Genomic DNA, 15,609 nt, shown 5'->3' with positions numbered 1-15,609 from the left:
GAAGAAGAGAACGATTTAAAAAAAAAAAATTAAAACCCGCAATTTTAATCAAGAAAATTTGAAATTACACAGCGGGGTACAAGAAATTAATCTACATCAATTATATTTTTATATAATTCAGCCTGTGAAGATGACATTCATACATGTACTGTACTGTATTGAAGAGCTGAACATATTTGTTCAACCTTTGCCTAGCACCAATTTTTTGTGATTTCTTTGAGCGATGGATAAGTAATGAGAAATTCTGGCTCTTTGAGAAGTTTAAGAAAATTAGAGCAGGATTCTTGAACTGTAACAGTAACTTCATGAATCAAGTTAATACTGTTGTCCTCAGGCAGTTGATGACTTCCACTTTGTGCTTCATGATCATTCTTACAACTGGGTCCTACAAAAGAAAGCAGGTTTTGTTTATCAGATGTTTATGCATGAACAATTTTTAAGTTATTTACCCTAATTAGTCTCACAATGGGGGAAATTGCATTACCCACCCAAAGTGCACACATGCAGCAGTGAACACACACACAGCCATTGCTGCGATGCCCAGGGAACAGTTGGGGATTCTGTGCCTTGTTCAAGGGTCTCACGTCAGTCATGATATTGAAGGTGGAGAGAGTACTCCGCCCCACCGACAGTTCCTGCTGGCCCTGAGACTCGAACCCACAACTTTTGGGTTACAAGTTCGACTCTCTAGCCTTTAGGCCATGACTGTGTTTTGCATTTTCGGATTGTGTATAAAGTGGGTCATTTGATTTTGGCAAATTTTACATTTGGCTACTGTCAAACAAATAGTCTTGTAAGCAATTTTTATATTTCAACACATAGTTATAAGGACTGCATGTGAAATTGTGTGTGTGTCACTGTGGGGTTTTTTTGGCAAATCAGTTTTAAAATGACATAGGTATAAGGGGGTGCAGTCTAAAACAGGCAGTGAAAAACATGGCTGACACTTTAGCTCTAGCTCTTTCTGTGAGTAGACATACAGACAAAGATAGGTAAGTGCGAGGTAGACATTTTATTATGTGAAGGTTTTTACCTCCATGTACTGCTCCCCAGAAGAAGACAGCGTCTCACTTATCTACCTGGGAAGCAAACATAAAAAAAATTGTATCTCCAACATATTGATGGTCAAAACATCAGTTGACATGGGCCTTAGTGTGGTAATAACTGGACTCATCTCAGTGTTAACTTTGAACTACAGATATAAATGGCATGTTTGAATTTCTGCTGTCCTGGATGATTATGAACATTTTCCCCAAAGCAAACAAACCAATCACTGGACATTTTACTGTCTGAAGGTTTTTACCTCCATGTAATATTCCCCTGAAGAAGACGGTATCTCATTTACTGAACCTGAGAAGAAAACGATGTGGGAACAAAACAAAAAAAGAAAATATTGTTCTATGCTTTAATTTACAAATGACAGAAAGTGACATGCAAAACATAATTATAACATCTACCAGATTACTAGTGAGAAATTAACAAAATTTTACCTGACTGTGGTGTTTTTGTAGACACTGACAGACTTATATCATTCTCAATAGTCGTATCAGATATTTTATCAGCACATACTACGCTGTGATTAAGTGCAGCGCAGGATGCTGGGGGAGGTCCCACAGCAGTCCCTAAAAGAAGAAGAAAAAAGCTCAGCTAAAGACAAAAGATTAGACTTAGTGACCCTGACCAAGTAAAGGCTTTTAATGTTTCTTCCCTTCTTGTTCTTCTTAAGAATGATTGAAGAAACTTTTCTTTAAAAAGCATTTTTAAGTTAACTGTTGCCTTTCTGAATAAAATTATGTGTTTGAAACAAACCATCAAGCAGTTCCAAACAGAATAGACTCATAGAAACTATGCAAAAAAAAAAAAAAAAAAGGATTTGCTTTAGTAAAGCATATTAATGTATTTTCCAGAGTTCAGTTTATCATTTCATGTGACGGGGGGATAGCTGAGAAAGATTTATGCTTACCAGACTGACCACTTCCTGGATGACTCTCTGTTTCGACGGTTACGGAGAGTGATCTTGCTTGCGTATTTGTTATTTCTCTTCTGATAACAACGCTGTTGCCATCAGCAAACATAGATGGACTGTCTGACACGTCAGCAGACGGTTTCTGCAATGGCACAGAAACCATCATACGTAACAAAAAGTCAAACATTTTGAAAGGACTATAACATACTTATTAATGTTTCTTCATGTAATATACTTCATTTCAAGTCACTCGCCCATTGTTTTATATATGGGGACTGAAAGGTATTACGCGTAGAACGACAAAAGGCCATAGTGTTTATGCAAGCAGAAAACTAAACCGAGTAACACGATAACTGCAGACTTTACCAAGTATACAAGCCCCACATCTGGACAGTTTCTCTATGACTGCAGAAATAGATAATACACATAACCTACCATTATTTAGTTTGACTTGTAGAACTTGGACAAAAGAACAGATTAAAAGATCACGATTCCAGCTTAGACTAGTTCGAAACCTTCGAAACTTTTTGAACTTCCTGTTTTGGTTTCAGAGAAAACATACTTCCCTATCCCCTAGGGGAGGAGCCTTAATTTAATATAACTTCAGCTGCATGACCTAATTACATAATTTAGTCTCAAGTTAAGTAAAACTATATACACTGTAACTCTGATGACACTGTTATGATAATTTTTATAGACCTTAGAAAGGCACTGAATTACTGCAACCCATATAGACTATAACTATAACTATGTGTAAAATTACTGGTAAATCTACAACATCAGATTTTATATAAAGCCAAACAAACTCACTATGCCATGATTACCAAAATAATAAATCTACTATCAATAATCACTAAATATGAAATTTAATGCCTCTGGTTATTACAACACACCATTGTTCTGGTGAGAAGTATACAGTAACAGAATGACAACATGTGGGTCCACTCAAAACCATAAGGTGGCAGTATTAGTATATAACATTGAGTGAGTGCTGGAATTACTCCAGGGGTTCAAAAATAGACCTTGAATAAATTGCAGACAGCACCACCACAAGGATTATGAATGAATGCTTTGTGGATGTTTATTGACTCAGTAAGCTAAAGTGCATCTTCACATCAGCAGAAGAATTAGTTTATACAATATCCACTGGATCTTTTCTGTGAAATATTTATGTCACTAAATATGCATCAAACGGTTTAAATATATATCTTCACTGTGAGCTGAGAGTCAAGCCAGAGGACTGGATATATCTTCCAGTTGTATATTATAAAACTGCTGACCAAAAATTGCTGAGGCCAGTCAAGTAAATTGCATACACACTCACCTATTAATATTTAATGTCACCGCACATACATTTATTAAGCTGTTTATCAAGCATCACTAACATTACTTTAATGTTCCAATACCTCAGAACTGTCAGTGACGCACAATACAGTGATGGCAGTTTCCATTTATACTTTTTGTGGATCATCTAATATGTCACCTTATACGGATTAAACTGTTATTGCTGAGTGATATAGGTTGCCGGAGCTTTATTTTTCACTGTTAGGGCTCATAAGTAGGCTCAAAACTCAATGTTATTGTAATGGTGGATTATACAGCTGAAGAACAACACCAAATTGCATATTCTTGTTTGCCTTTCGCTCTGTGCCAGTGGCCCTTCCACCTCAGATTAAGCCCTCATTTCTATTTCAGCATGTTGGGGGGGATGAAGTGCTCATCTGACTAATCCCCAGATAGCCCGCCAATAGTCAGCATCTAATATTCCACCTGTAATTCAGTCCAGACTGTGTGTGTGTGTGTGTGTGTGTGTGTGCAAGAGTGCATCCGTGTGTGTGTGTGTCTGTGTGTATATGTGTGTCAGGTGTTTTTTGTACAGTAAGCATAAAGGATTTTTAGAGTGAATGCATGCAGCACTGATAGATGTAAAACATACTAGGTCACTGATGCAGATGATTTTGAAATCCTGTAAAATCAGCAATTAGCCTATAACAATTTTAAATAATACAGTTATTATATTTGTATTATTTAACACAATTTAAAATAGTTTTTCAGTGAGATATACCTGTGAATGTTAAATATATTGGTTCAACTCTGTGCCCTGTTCTCACCAACAGAGGTCAGTACAATACAGGCAGATGACATAGAAGTTTAGCTTGTGTTCAGTTAATAAAAAGAAAAAGAAAATTTTACATGCAGCATGAGGTTTGGAAATAAAACTATTACAAAATTGCTTCTTATGACTAGAGAAACGTGTGGTTTTGATGAACACTCCAAACAATCATGGAAAAAAGGCAAGAACTGGGCTTCGTGGCAAGCTGAACCACTGAACCAGCTGAACTGAGCCATGTTTTCTTTATTCCTCTTTCCAGCAGCCTGCATGCAGCTGATTGGTTGTTGACTAATCCCTCAGAGAGCAGACATTTGTCAGTTCTGCTGGGAGCTTTGCAGGTGTGACAGAAAGTGGAGAAAATCAGTAAACATAGACAGCTTCACTCTTTCACCACCCAGAGTTTTAATTTAGCATCCGTGTCTTACTGTTTCTCTCATGGAGGTGTTGTTACTTGTATGTTTTTGTGTAGGTTTTGCCTTTGATAAGAGTTGAGAAATGTCAGACTGCTTAAATATTCACAAAGTTAAACCTTCCGAAGTCCTTATGTAATTGTCCCTCGTAACGATTTTTAAGCCAAGTCTCTGGCACATCTCCTGTTTTTTCCCACTTGTTTTTGTAGTATAGTGTGTGTACTGTGTGTGTGTTTGGGTTTTATAACACAAGGGAGGGGAGGAAAGCAACATTAGGACTACAGGGATTTAAGGAGATGATCCGCCTCAGTGGAAATTCAAATACACCAGACAGACCAGTGTCATTCAAAGTGAAGCTATTTATTATGCTGCACTGTTCCCAAACCACAAGCATCAGTTCTGGTCACTGTTAAAGACTTAATGGATGAGGCATAATTAAACAGATGCTTTCTCATAGTTGATTAGATGAGCAGAGTTGGGCACTGGGTTGCAAATGTTGCTTACGACAGTACTGTGGCAAGTGTCAATCACAGCTAGAGAGGCCCAATTACACACTGATTGTGTCCCTCAGTTCCTGATGAGGTGCCACCAATCTGCAAGTCTCCCTAGATTTTACTGAAGAGTGAGATCGAAGGCGTGACTGTTAGCTAAATCTAATGACCTTAATTACAGGTTAGTCCAAAAAGCTACCTTGGAAATCTTTGCTATTAAGTTCAACAATGTCTGTGTGATTAAAATACAGAATAATGTAAAATATATAAGATGTATAGGGATATGTTCAAGACAGTACTATGATGTAAACAACAATGCTTATATGCACTATTGTGCAATATAACTATAGCAGTAAAGCTGCTTTGTCCCTTTAAACTAAAGGACTCACAAGCAGCATTGTGGTTGGGTCTCATTACAGAGCACGTGAGAATAAGCACATATAGATGCACTTGGAAATGAAAATGTTTCAAATGTACTGTACAGTTCAAAGCATTAGTGAACTGGAGAAAATGTTCCTGTGAGTTATTGCTTTTACCGAGTTGTACGATGGCAGATTACAGGGCATGAATCACACACAGAGCACGTATGGTTGCTATGCAGAAGCACGTTCTCAAGCATGCACCATTGCATCAGTTGAACGTAATCTGTGCAGATTCCTCACACCTGACATGTGCCTGCTGTATTCACACCCCCCACTCAAATTTCATCGTTTGACATATGGGAAGGAACATGCTATGAAACTGTCAAAGCAGTCATTTGACCAGAGTGAAAATATGGGATCTGCAGGATGATGTGTAACCACTGATTAAAGTTCACACTGTTAAATGAAATACAGCGCTTGGTTTGTTGGAACAGACATCATGCTTTGTGTTAATGTTATTCAAGTCAATAACACCAGGTTCATGAATATACAGTACTCATTAGAACTATCAACGTGGACAGAGCAGGCATCTTATTGAGCCCATACAATGCTGCGTTGGTGCACGCTTACTTATACAACATATCTGTGTGTGCTAGCTATAGTGTGTGTTGTACCCTCTACTCACTGGATTGATGGCCAAACCAAATGACACACATTTTTTATTTCAACTGTACCATTCAAATATGCAAGGTCTAAACATGTCTGTCAAACACATCATACACACATACATGTGGGCACACACGCACAGACACGTGGGTATAGGTGCCTTTCTTCTTTTCTCCTAATCACCATGGTAGCAATTCAAAGGGCTGGTCTGAAGCTTTAATGTGCAGTCAGAGCTTCTTATAGACACATCTTGAAGGTGAGTGAGACACACACTGAAACATTTTCAACGCATAGAGAGTGTATTTGAATTTCTTTTATTTATTTTAGATGTAAAATCTGCATACATTTGTTTGCAGGTAATTTGACCTTGTCCATTTGGAGACAAGAATAATAAGAAAATGTGAAAAAGAGGCTGGGGCCCATTACATCACCCTGTGCCCATGTACTACAATTTTGAATCGGAATTAAGTGGCTAAAAGTGGATGGATGGATGCATAATGTATGATTTCATGAAAAAAATCAACTATCTGAAAATATTCAATTCAAGTCAACATAATTGCAACCCAATAGTTCAACAATTGCACTGCTGAGCTGTGATTCTGTTCTTTGCATGTGGTATGATGAACAGTGACTACAACATGCCATCAAATTCTTCTGCTCAGATAAAGCAATGAGCCTCCTCAGAGTTAAATCTTCTGAGCTTGAATAAAACATTTTGTCCCCTTACATGCTGTAGATACCCCCTATTTCACTTTCTTGTCCTCACCCTTTATGTCCCTTTAGAGAGTCCTCTTTGAATTGCCTCTTGACTTTACCCTATCAGAGTGTCCTTCAATGAAGATGTTCGTCCAGCCGTAGAAATTTCACAGTCACGGATGCATTGTAGCTAAGCTACAGCTCTAGTACACAAATGGGTGTACTACCATGTTGTATCATGCTTACTGAGGTCACAGGCTAGACAGATGGGAAGATGATTTAAGAGTTAGTGTGTCATGGGGTAAAATATTGTCATCTGTCTAGCGCTTTGCTTTGGGATGGCTACTTTTAGAATCCTCTAATCCTGAACACACACATGTATGTACATAAGCAAATGGACACACATCACAGTGTTTTTAGTTGTCTTTAGAGGAGTAGAGGGATTAAATTCTCTGACACAATCACATATCCTCAGCTGTCTGTCTGTCTGTGTCTCTCTATCTCTCACTCACACACACACACACACACACACACGCACACACACACACACACACACACACACACACATATGCATGCATTAACACGTACACACATACACAGATCAAATACAGCAACAGTGATTAGACCCGAATGGAGTTCGACCCTGACTGATAACATCTGTTTCTAATGCCATCTGCCATAGACATCAGTGATGACTGACGATGGGCTGACATTGTCAATAAACAGAATCCACAGTGAGATTTGCATAAAATTGTTTCTGCAGTAAATATGGATGCATTTATTTTGTTTGTTTTTTTTATTAAAATACAAAACTATTAAAGCTATGATCTTAACCACCCATAACCCACTATGTCAACCCACTATGCTGTAAAAAAAAAAAGGTTCTGTTGTGAGATGTAGATGCAGGTGTGTGGGCTTGAAAACAACCTAAACCACCAACAGCGTATGAGGAAATCAACATGAGGATTTTTTGTAATGTGATCAAGTCACTAAAACATAAATAGCTTTCAATATTTAAAATAAGAATATACATCTCTTCCCACACTGAGTGCAGCAGTGAAATGGTCACAGCCCTGAATATTTTAAGATGGTTTTCAGACTTGTAGGCTTCACACATTCATAACAGGCTATTAACTTAATCATAGGGTTGGCATGGCTCATGCTAATTAACTGAAGCAAAGCACACCTAGAAATTTGCATCTATGTGTGAATATATCTGCACATGGTGTGTATCCTAGGACAGATTAATCAATAAATATCAAGATAGGTTCATTATTATTACATCAAGACAGATACAGAATCAATGACATTCTGTACTTATACTTCCAACAGGTGATCTGAATCTGTGACACAAAAAATAACTACAATAAATAACTGCAAACAAGTTATTTCTGACCTGAGCTCCATCAGAATTATGAATTAATTATATAACTGTCAGTAAACATTTGATCCTTTTGCTTTAAAACAATCAGAAATGTGCTTCTTTTATAATGAATATTATTACAAGGATTTGCCTGTTTTACTCAAAATCTCATATTATTTGTTGTAGGGATATTTTTACCTCTATAATCATTAAAGTGAATAATGAATAATTTAGTTTAAACCAGACAGGTATGATATTTTGGGTTACTGACCCTAACCCTAACTCTTTCACTAGATAGATATTATAGTCCAATAATTGGCCTATTTTTCTCACCCAGACTTCTCTGAAGCTGTCTGGGATGCTGTCATTCTGATCCTTCTCTGCATGACTGACATTTTTTTCCAATGATTAAGCTGCGTCCAGATGGAAAAAATCAGTGCTTATTAATTCTTCATCTTTACCATATCTGTGATTTGTGCTCAATCATTTTAAATGTCAACGAAGCCTAAGAGATTGCACGGTGGTTATCATTAACCTTTTTATAGCGATTTAGTCAACGTCTGGATTATTAGAATTTGCTTTTCCGATCAGGTAAATTTTACTTGTTACAGTACAAATAAGAATTTTCAGGAAGATAAGGCAAAACCTGGGAAAACAAAGAAGAACAAAGCTAAATACACATAAAAAATTACTTGTATTTAAAAGAGGTAAGTGGAAAAACAGATAATAGTTAAGCGAAAGATCAGTAAAAACATAAAAAACTGATTTAAAGCAGCACAGAATTAGATGACTACTTACAGTGGAAGCGGTCCTGTTGATCAAAGATCTGACAAAATGGAGGCTGTAATAACATCAGTAAACTGCTATCAACAGAAAGTTTAACTGAAGCTAACCACTGGTGGCAGAATAATGGCAGGACAAATGAATAAAATGACGTCACGCACAAAGATAGATGGCATAAACTTCGTTATTCTGCTTCACTTGTGTCCCTGAACTCAAGTGTAATAGTACTGATGCATTAGTGTTTTCCAAATGCACAGAAAATTAAATATAGTGAAAGCAGAGGATCTGCTGAATTCAAGAGCATAAATAAAGTGCTATGTTTTGTTCACTCAGGGTGATTGTGTTTTTTTTACTTTTTTTTCTCATACATCAATTTGGCATGTGGTATTTATATAATGTTTTGATATTATTACTTTACTGGAATTACTTAATGGCAAATACCTTGGCAATCAGTAGAGTGATATTATCTGATTCCACCAGGTATGGCGTCTTCAAGGTTAGTCTGCTAGAGCCTTTTATAGAAAAACAGTCAATGATTCCAAATTTGGGCTTGACTTCAATGAGCTTACCGTAAGTGGTTACAAAATATTCTAAAACAAGAAAAGATTTGTCATAGATACTGCTTTGTCAACTTAACATATACATTCTTTCATTTGACACATAAGGACAAGCATCCACACTTACCATCAAACCTACAGGCAATTTAGAGTCAGCCATCTACTTAACCTCCATGTCTGTGGACTGTGGAACAAATGCACCCGGCATTTTGATGTTATTGTAATTTTTCACAAGACAGCCCAGATTAATTTAAAAAGAGTTAAACATTCTTGTGGACCCCTAAGCCTATAGTGCTCATTTCTATTACAAATAAATAAATTAATTTGAAAGGAGGATGAATGAAACAGATGTTTCCTCAGTGGTATAAAAATATGAACTGATATTAGAAAATACTTCTAAGCAGCTTGGTGAGTAAAAATAGTAAGGAGTGTGTGTGCTTTGACCCCTACTGCGCTCAAAGTGCATCCCAGACCTTCAAAATATCACTGCTGACAGCACAGTTTGGCTCTCCCCACACTGTTTTGTTTTTTCACATAACCTCTAACACTCTGTTCATTACTCCAAAGCTAGATTGTAGTTTTTGTCTGACAGAAAAATTACCTGCATCATAAGCTGCCTGCTGCTAAAATAGTCTCAGAATGCATTTAAAAAACAGTGCTCTTAAAAATAACTTAATCTAAATAAAAGATAACCTGCTTAAATGTTTTGATCTAATAGATAGAATGGATTTTTGATTAAATAAACCTAAAAAGAGATCCATATAATCCATATTAACCATAACAACTGCTTTAATTTGCAGAAGATTTTTGAATCTAATCAAAGCACATCCAGAAATCCAAGTGCTGTGGACCAGTCAAACTGGTGTCATCTGTGACAGATAAATTTGAATATCTTCAGACTGAAGATCTAACAATATTATAAACTCTGTCTGTCTTACTCATTCTTTTGTGTACTATGAATAGATGTACTTTGTTCATTTTTTTTTCCTTTTCAGTCTCTGAGTCACTCATACTCTCTGCAAGTTTGTGAGCCTCTTCTTGTTGTGTGTCTGTGTCCACACACATGTATATATACAGTGTGATGTGTTTGACTGTGAGTAGAAACCAAAGGGCACAGTGGGCCAAGCCTCCTGGACATGCTTCTCTTTCTTCTGCTTGCTCTATTGAGCCGCTAGTTAAGCCTCGCCAGATCAGTGCGTCAACAGGGGATTCCAGTCAGCTAAGCTGCTGTGGGTGGATGCCTACTCGTCAAGGCTGAGCGTTGTCTGTGTCACGCACTTTTCCACCCAGAGCTGGAAACTTCATCAGTTATCCAGTCCTTATCATAGTGTGCAGTGTTACCATCAGTGTTTTCCATCCGAAAGGCTATAGACAGGTCCCAAGGCTAGGCTATTATGTGTTGGCCATTAGACAGATGTCAGAGACCGTGTTACACAAAGTCTCCATGGCAGGTTCCTGGATCACCTGGGACACCAGCAACTATGTCCACGAACATGTATCTAAATGTAAACAGAAACAGTAAATTATTATTTTTTTATTAGGATTATTATACTTTAATCTTTTAACTGCATAAAAATGATAGATTGTTGATTATTTTAAATTAAAATATGGTACTGTATATTTCCTCAGTACTTAATGTTTATTTCTTTCATGCAGCCTCCAGACTATTTTTAGTCAGACATGCTTCCCTACTGATGCCCAGATTAAACTGAATATGTTTATTATATGTTTGTTTTTATATTGGATCAGTTTTAAGCTGATCCGTATATGACATTGGCCCACATGAGCAGCAGCATACATTGGCATCTGTCGTAGTTACAATTTTTGAATGTGAGGCGCAGCAATTGAAAGCGGGATTTGCCACATATAACCAGTGAATCTAAACGGAATTAAATAGCTTATTGAGTTAAACATTTTGTCTTTTGATTTTTCCGCTGAGGGACAGTCCATGCTAAGACTGACAAAAGGAAAAGAGCAAGTGTTTAGAAAGGGAAAACTTGCAGTAGTGAAATCAAATCAAACAGAAGCAGGAAGTGAGGTCAAAAGGGTTAGAAATGGAAAATGGTGACTGCAAAGGTACAAATCAGAGTCAGAGAAAAGGTGGCGTCATTCTTGCTGCATTTTCACAAGTGCTCTGTTTTATTCCAGCTCTTATTCTTCCTCCAGGTGTGAGACACTGAGGGGAAGCCAGCAATTAGCAATGAGCTGCAATTAGTGATGATAGATTTCATTACCTGCGTTGTCGACCCTCAATGTGACTATAAAAACAACCTTTGGCCGTCTACACAAGAGGGAAGGGACAGAGGAGATGAAAAGCTGCAAGGTTAATTGAAGGATGATGAGATATTTCATACCCAAGGCAGAAAGCACATATTAATGTTTAATAAAACAAGGCACCTTGGCTTGGTCATCATGCTAGTGATATTTGTGGCTGGTGTTCGCTGTAACTGAGTTTATCGTGCTGCAAACCGAGTTTATCTTGCCATTGATATTTCATAAAGCATTATCAGCCACTCATTTATGCAGAGTAACACAATCTTTTGCACTGTCATATCATACTTGGAGATGCAAAGTTTCTATGGTGAAGCAGAGTTTGCATCAGCTTTCAGTTTACCAAGTAATAGACAAATTTAGAAAATGAGTTGTTTCTGTTTCCATGCGTTCCAGTGCACCTGTTTTTGTATTACGTGAGTTTATGGCGTATGTGCATGTTTTCCCTAGTGCTAAATTAAATACTGATTTCCCTTTAGTAGAAACAGACCCACTCTGTGATTAACACGTTAGAATTCAGCTCTGCTGCCAACATCCTCCTGGCAGACAGCGAGGATACTGACCACCTGTAGTAATATTGCATTTGCAATATTACTTCCTTTCCTTCCTTCCTTCTTCCTTCCTTCTTCCTTTCCTTCTGTCTGTCATCATTAAGGAATGAGGCGCAGGTGACATCACTAATCACCTTTAACTCTTCTGATTAGATCATTTATTACTAAAATTAAGATTTCAGTGTGTATGTAGATGTAAACACAAACATAATTATTTTTGATGTGTGTGTGTCAGTGGACAGAAATTAATTCAATAGCTATATTATAAATAGCTGGCATTCATTTCACATAATCCAATAACCTAAATATATAGTCAGATTTAAACTTTTAAAGTTCAACTTACAGTATTAAAGAAAGAACTTGATCCTCTCTTAGCTGGTTTAACACAAATATAAAAATTGAATTAGCTAATGTGTACACATTCAGCCTGTTTAAGCTGTTAAACAAACAAAGCTAATTTAATATGTGTCATTCAGCAAAATGTTTCCCTTCAACAGGACTTCCTACACAACTAAAGGGTAACCAGTGCTTTCATATGTAAATGTCTTCAAAGTATGAAAACTTTTAAAACTAAAGAAAATAACATAATGACAAATGTTTTTATATATTTGTCTATGCAGGAGAGATATCATTAGTAAGAGAAGGGACCTTTGTTTTGCAGCCTGTCCTTCAGACAGTGTTTCTTCAAAGGCATGGTGTTATTTTACAGTGATATGTAATGTTTCCTGGAAAAAGGCACTACCTTAAAAACCTAAGTCTGAGGACAGTCTGTCTCATGCACTAAATGCCACAGATACATAGAACTGATCACGTTTCTGTACAGTCCAGTCTGACTCAGAAAATCTGAGGTTCTGTAATACAGCATATAGGTACTGTATTTAGGTACTGTAGGTATATTGTAATAGAAAGATTCCATAATCTGTCTTTTAATGCAAAATAATAACAATAATAATAATAATACATGACTGTGGATAAATATTTCCATATTTCCTCCAGTGAAAAATTAAAATCCCCATCACACTTCATATCAGTATGTTCCTGCGTGTAAGTGGTGACCAAATAACTGATTCATTTGTCTTTAAAAGCTAAATAATTAGAAACATCATTTAAAAGTCTTAGAAAGGTGACATCTAAATCGCATTACATTACAAAGTCACTTTGCATTTGTTTCAGCCAACATCATTTTAACATTTTAATTTGCAATTTTTCAAATTAACTTTAGTTATTGAAGTAAACACAAAGGCTCCATAAAGGATTTTAGTAAAATTGGATTTAAGTGGTAGGTCTGAAAAATGTGGATGGTCATTCTTCCCTAGGATGTTTTTCTTTTTCTAATTACACAGAGCTGAATCAGGGATGTGTAATTGCTGTATTATCTTTTAACTCTCACTTATGTCTTTATTTTCACTTTCCCCTTGTGTCTTTTAATAATGTGGAAGGTAAGAGCAGATTCAAGAGTCACTGACCACTCAACTGGTTTAATATGGTCAGCTTTGTTCTTGTCTTTTCTTCTTTTGTGAGACCACCGGGTGTCTTATCTCTTTGTTACATGTACAGATGAAACAAAAGTAATCCAAAAAAACACATGAAGTCATTATGTTAAATCAAAATGAAGCCATTGTCTGCTAGACCTTTAGACTTCATCTTTTTAATTATTTTTTCGACCTAAGACACAGTAGTGGACACTGTGTTTGTAGATTAAATTAACAGTAACAGGTCATCTTTGATACGAATGATATTTGTGATAACATTTGTCCACCCTGCCAAATATTTTTACATCTCTATTAAGAATCTTGCATCCCAGCACAGTGGTATGACGCAAACAAAAGATGCCATTTCCCTTTTTTTTTATCCCAGTTAGTTGCTAAGTTACTGAAAATGACTAATGAAATGTTTCACTGAAATATGGCTCTACTGAAAGAAAGACTCCAATATGTTTTTCTTCCTTTTTTGTCTTTTTCTGGAGGTCTTGGTGTCCTTAACTCCGTAAATTGCAGATTGCTATGTAATAGTGATGTTTGTCAGTATGTTGCTTTGTAAATCTTTCTTTCTACAAACCTGTTTGTGAGTGTGTCTCTCTCAGGCTTTTAGACTGTTTGCCTGCTTGTGTCTGAAATAGAGATGGATGTTATTACCAATATCAATACTACTAGTTGTTAAAGTGTGTTCTGTGAGAATATTGGATATAGATATAGATATTTATATAAAATAAAAAGATTTTTTTTTTTTTTTTTTGAAATGTCATTGTTGACCACATTATATAATCTCATCCCACACACACATTAACATATAAATTTCCTTTTACACTGTACTATACGTTTATTTTCATTCTTTCTCATACAAATATGTTATCATTTACAATGCAAAATTAATGAATTTAAATTTTGTCAACCAAGGGCCAGTCAGCAAGATAATGAGTGCGTGAGTGATTAATCTTCAGCCAACAAAGCAGCTAATCAGAAGTTCCTGGGGCACAAAGTCCCAAACATTTATCAAAACATTCTCAAAAGATCTCAAGTGGTTCTTAAAAATGTCACTTCACAGCAGGAATAAGAGGGCCTGTAGCCTTTTCTTCCACTGCTTAGTTGTATTATTGCTTTTGATTCACAAGAGTGCTGACATTTTTCTAAGAACACAAACTGTCTTCAGTGTTCTTTCACAGCTATTTGCAGGGCAATACTTTCATTCATTCTTAATGGAAATCTATATGTTCCTAACCATTCACAGACATAACATATGCTGTAATGAAGATGTGGTGACACCAATCTGCGTGGTTGATGACGGCCTTCTGCAGTTGTCAGAATTTGCTCTATATACAAATGTGATTACAAACCCATGTTAGTAAGACATGCTGGGTCTGTGTGATAATATCAGAATACCTGTGAGATTCAAGCCAAGCAAATGCGTATACATTTATTACAGTATATTTAAGTATACTACAGTAAATAAATCAAATGCCACCCCAACAGCATCATCCCTGTGTGTTACCCAATAATGCCTGTGCAGATAATAAAGCTGAAAGCAGAATTTCATGACGCTGTGTCTCTGGAAGCACAATGACCTCCTATTTTTGAAGGTAATGTTTTGGCAGAAAATGTAATTGGAAAAGGTAAATCTAATGCTAGACATGGTATTAAACATGGCTCTGTGCAACATTACCTGACTCCATGTGCCTGCGGTGGTTATACTGCAGACTGTGACAGTGCTAAACACGGTGGTCAGCTGTTGTGTTTTTACACATGTAGGTAAATAACAGCAGCTAAACTACAGTACCAACAAAAAATACGACATATTGGCTACCAGTTTCATTCAGAATCGATTTTTGTTATCTGATGCCCTAGGTTTGTACCTCTAAATTACAGTACTCTCCTCTGTGCAGT

The 15,609-nt window shown here is 36.6% G+C and overlaps 1 long non-coding RNA gene across 1 annotated transcript; it reads right to left on the bottom strand.

Annotated features, from left to right (window-relative positions):
* Positions 1–328: 328 nt before the first annotated feature.
* Positions 329–2,524, bottom strand: LOC113122966 (uncharacterized). The gene is made up of 6 exons (XR_003294918.1): positions 2,402–2,524; positions 1,964–2,108; positions 1,491–1,622; positions 1,304–1,350; positions 1,034–1,079; positions 329–385 (listed from the first exon to the last, which is right to left on the bottom strand). It is a non-coding gene; the product is annotated as an uncharacterized LOC113122966 (long non-coding RNA).
* Between the last annotated feature and the right edge of the window lie 13,085 nt (positions 2,525–15,609).

This window comes from Mastacembelus armatus, chromosome 21 (genome assembly GCF_900324485.2).
Source record: "Mastacembelus armatus chromosome 21, fMasArm1.2, whole genome shotgun sequence".
NCBI classification, from domain to species: domain Eukaryota; kingdom Metazoa; phylum Chordata; class Actinopteri; order Synbranchiformes; family Mastacembelidae; genus Mastacembelus; species Mastacembelus armatus.
The sequence above is the reverse complement of the archived record's forward strand: the minus strand, read 5'-3'. Positions and strand labels throughout refer to the sequence as shown.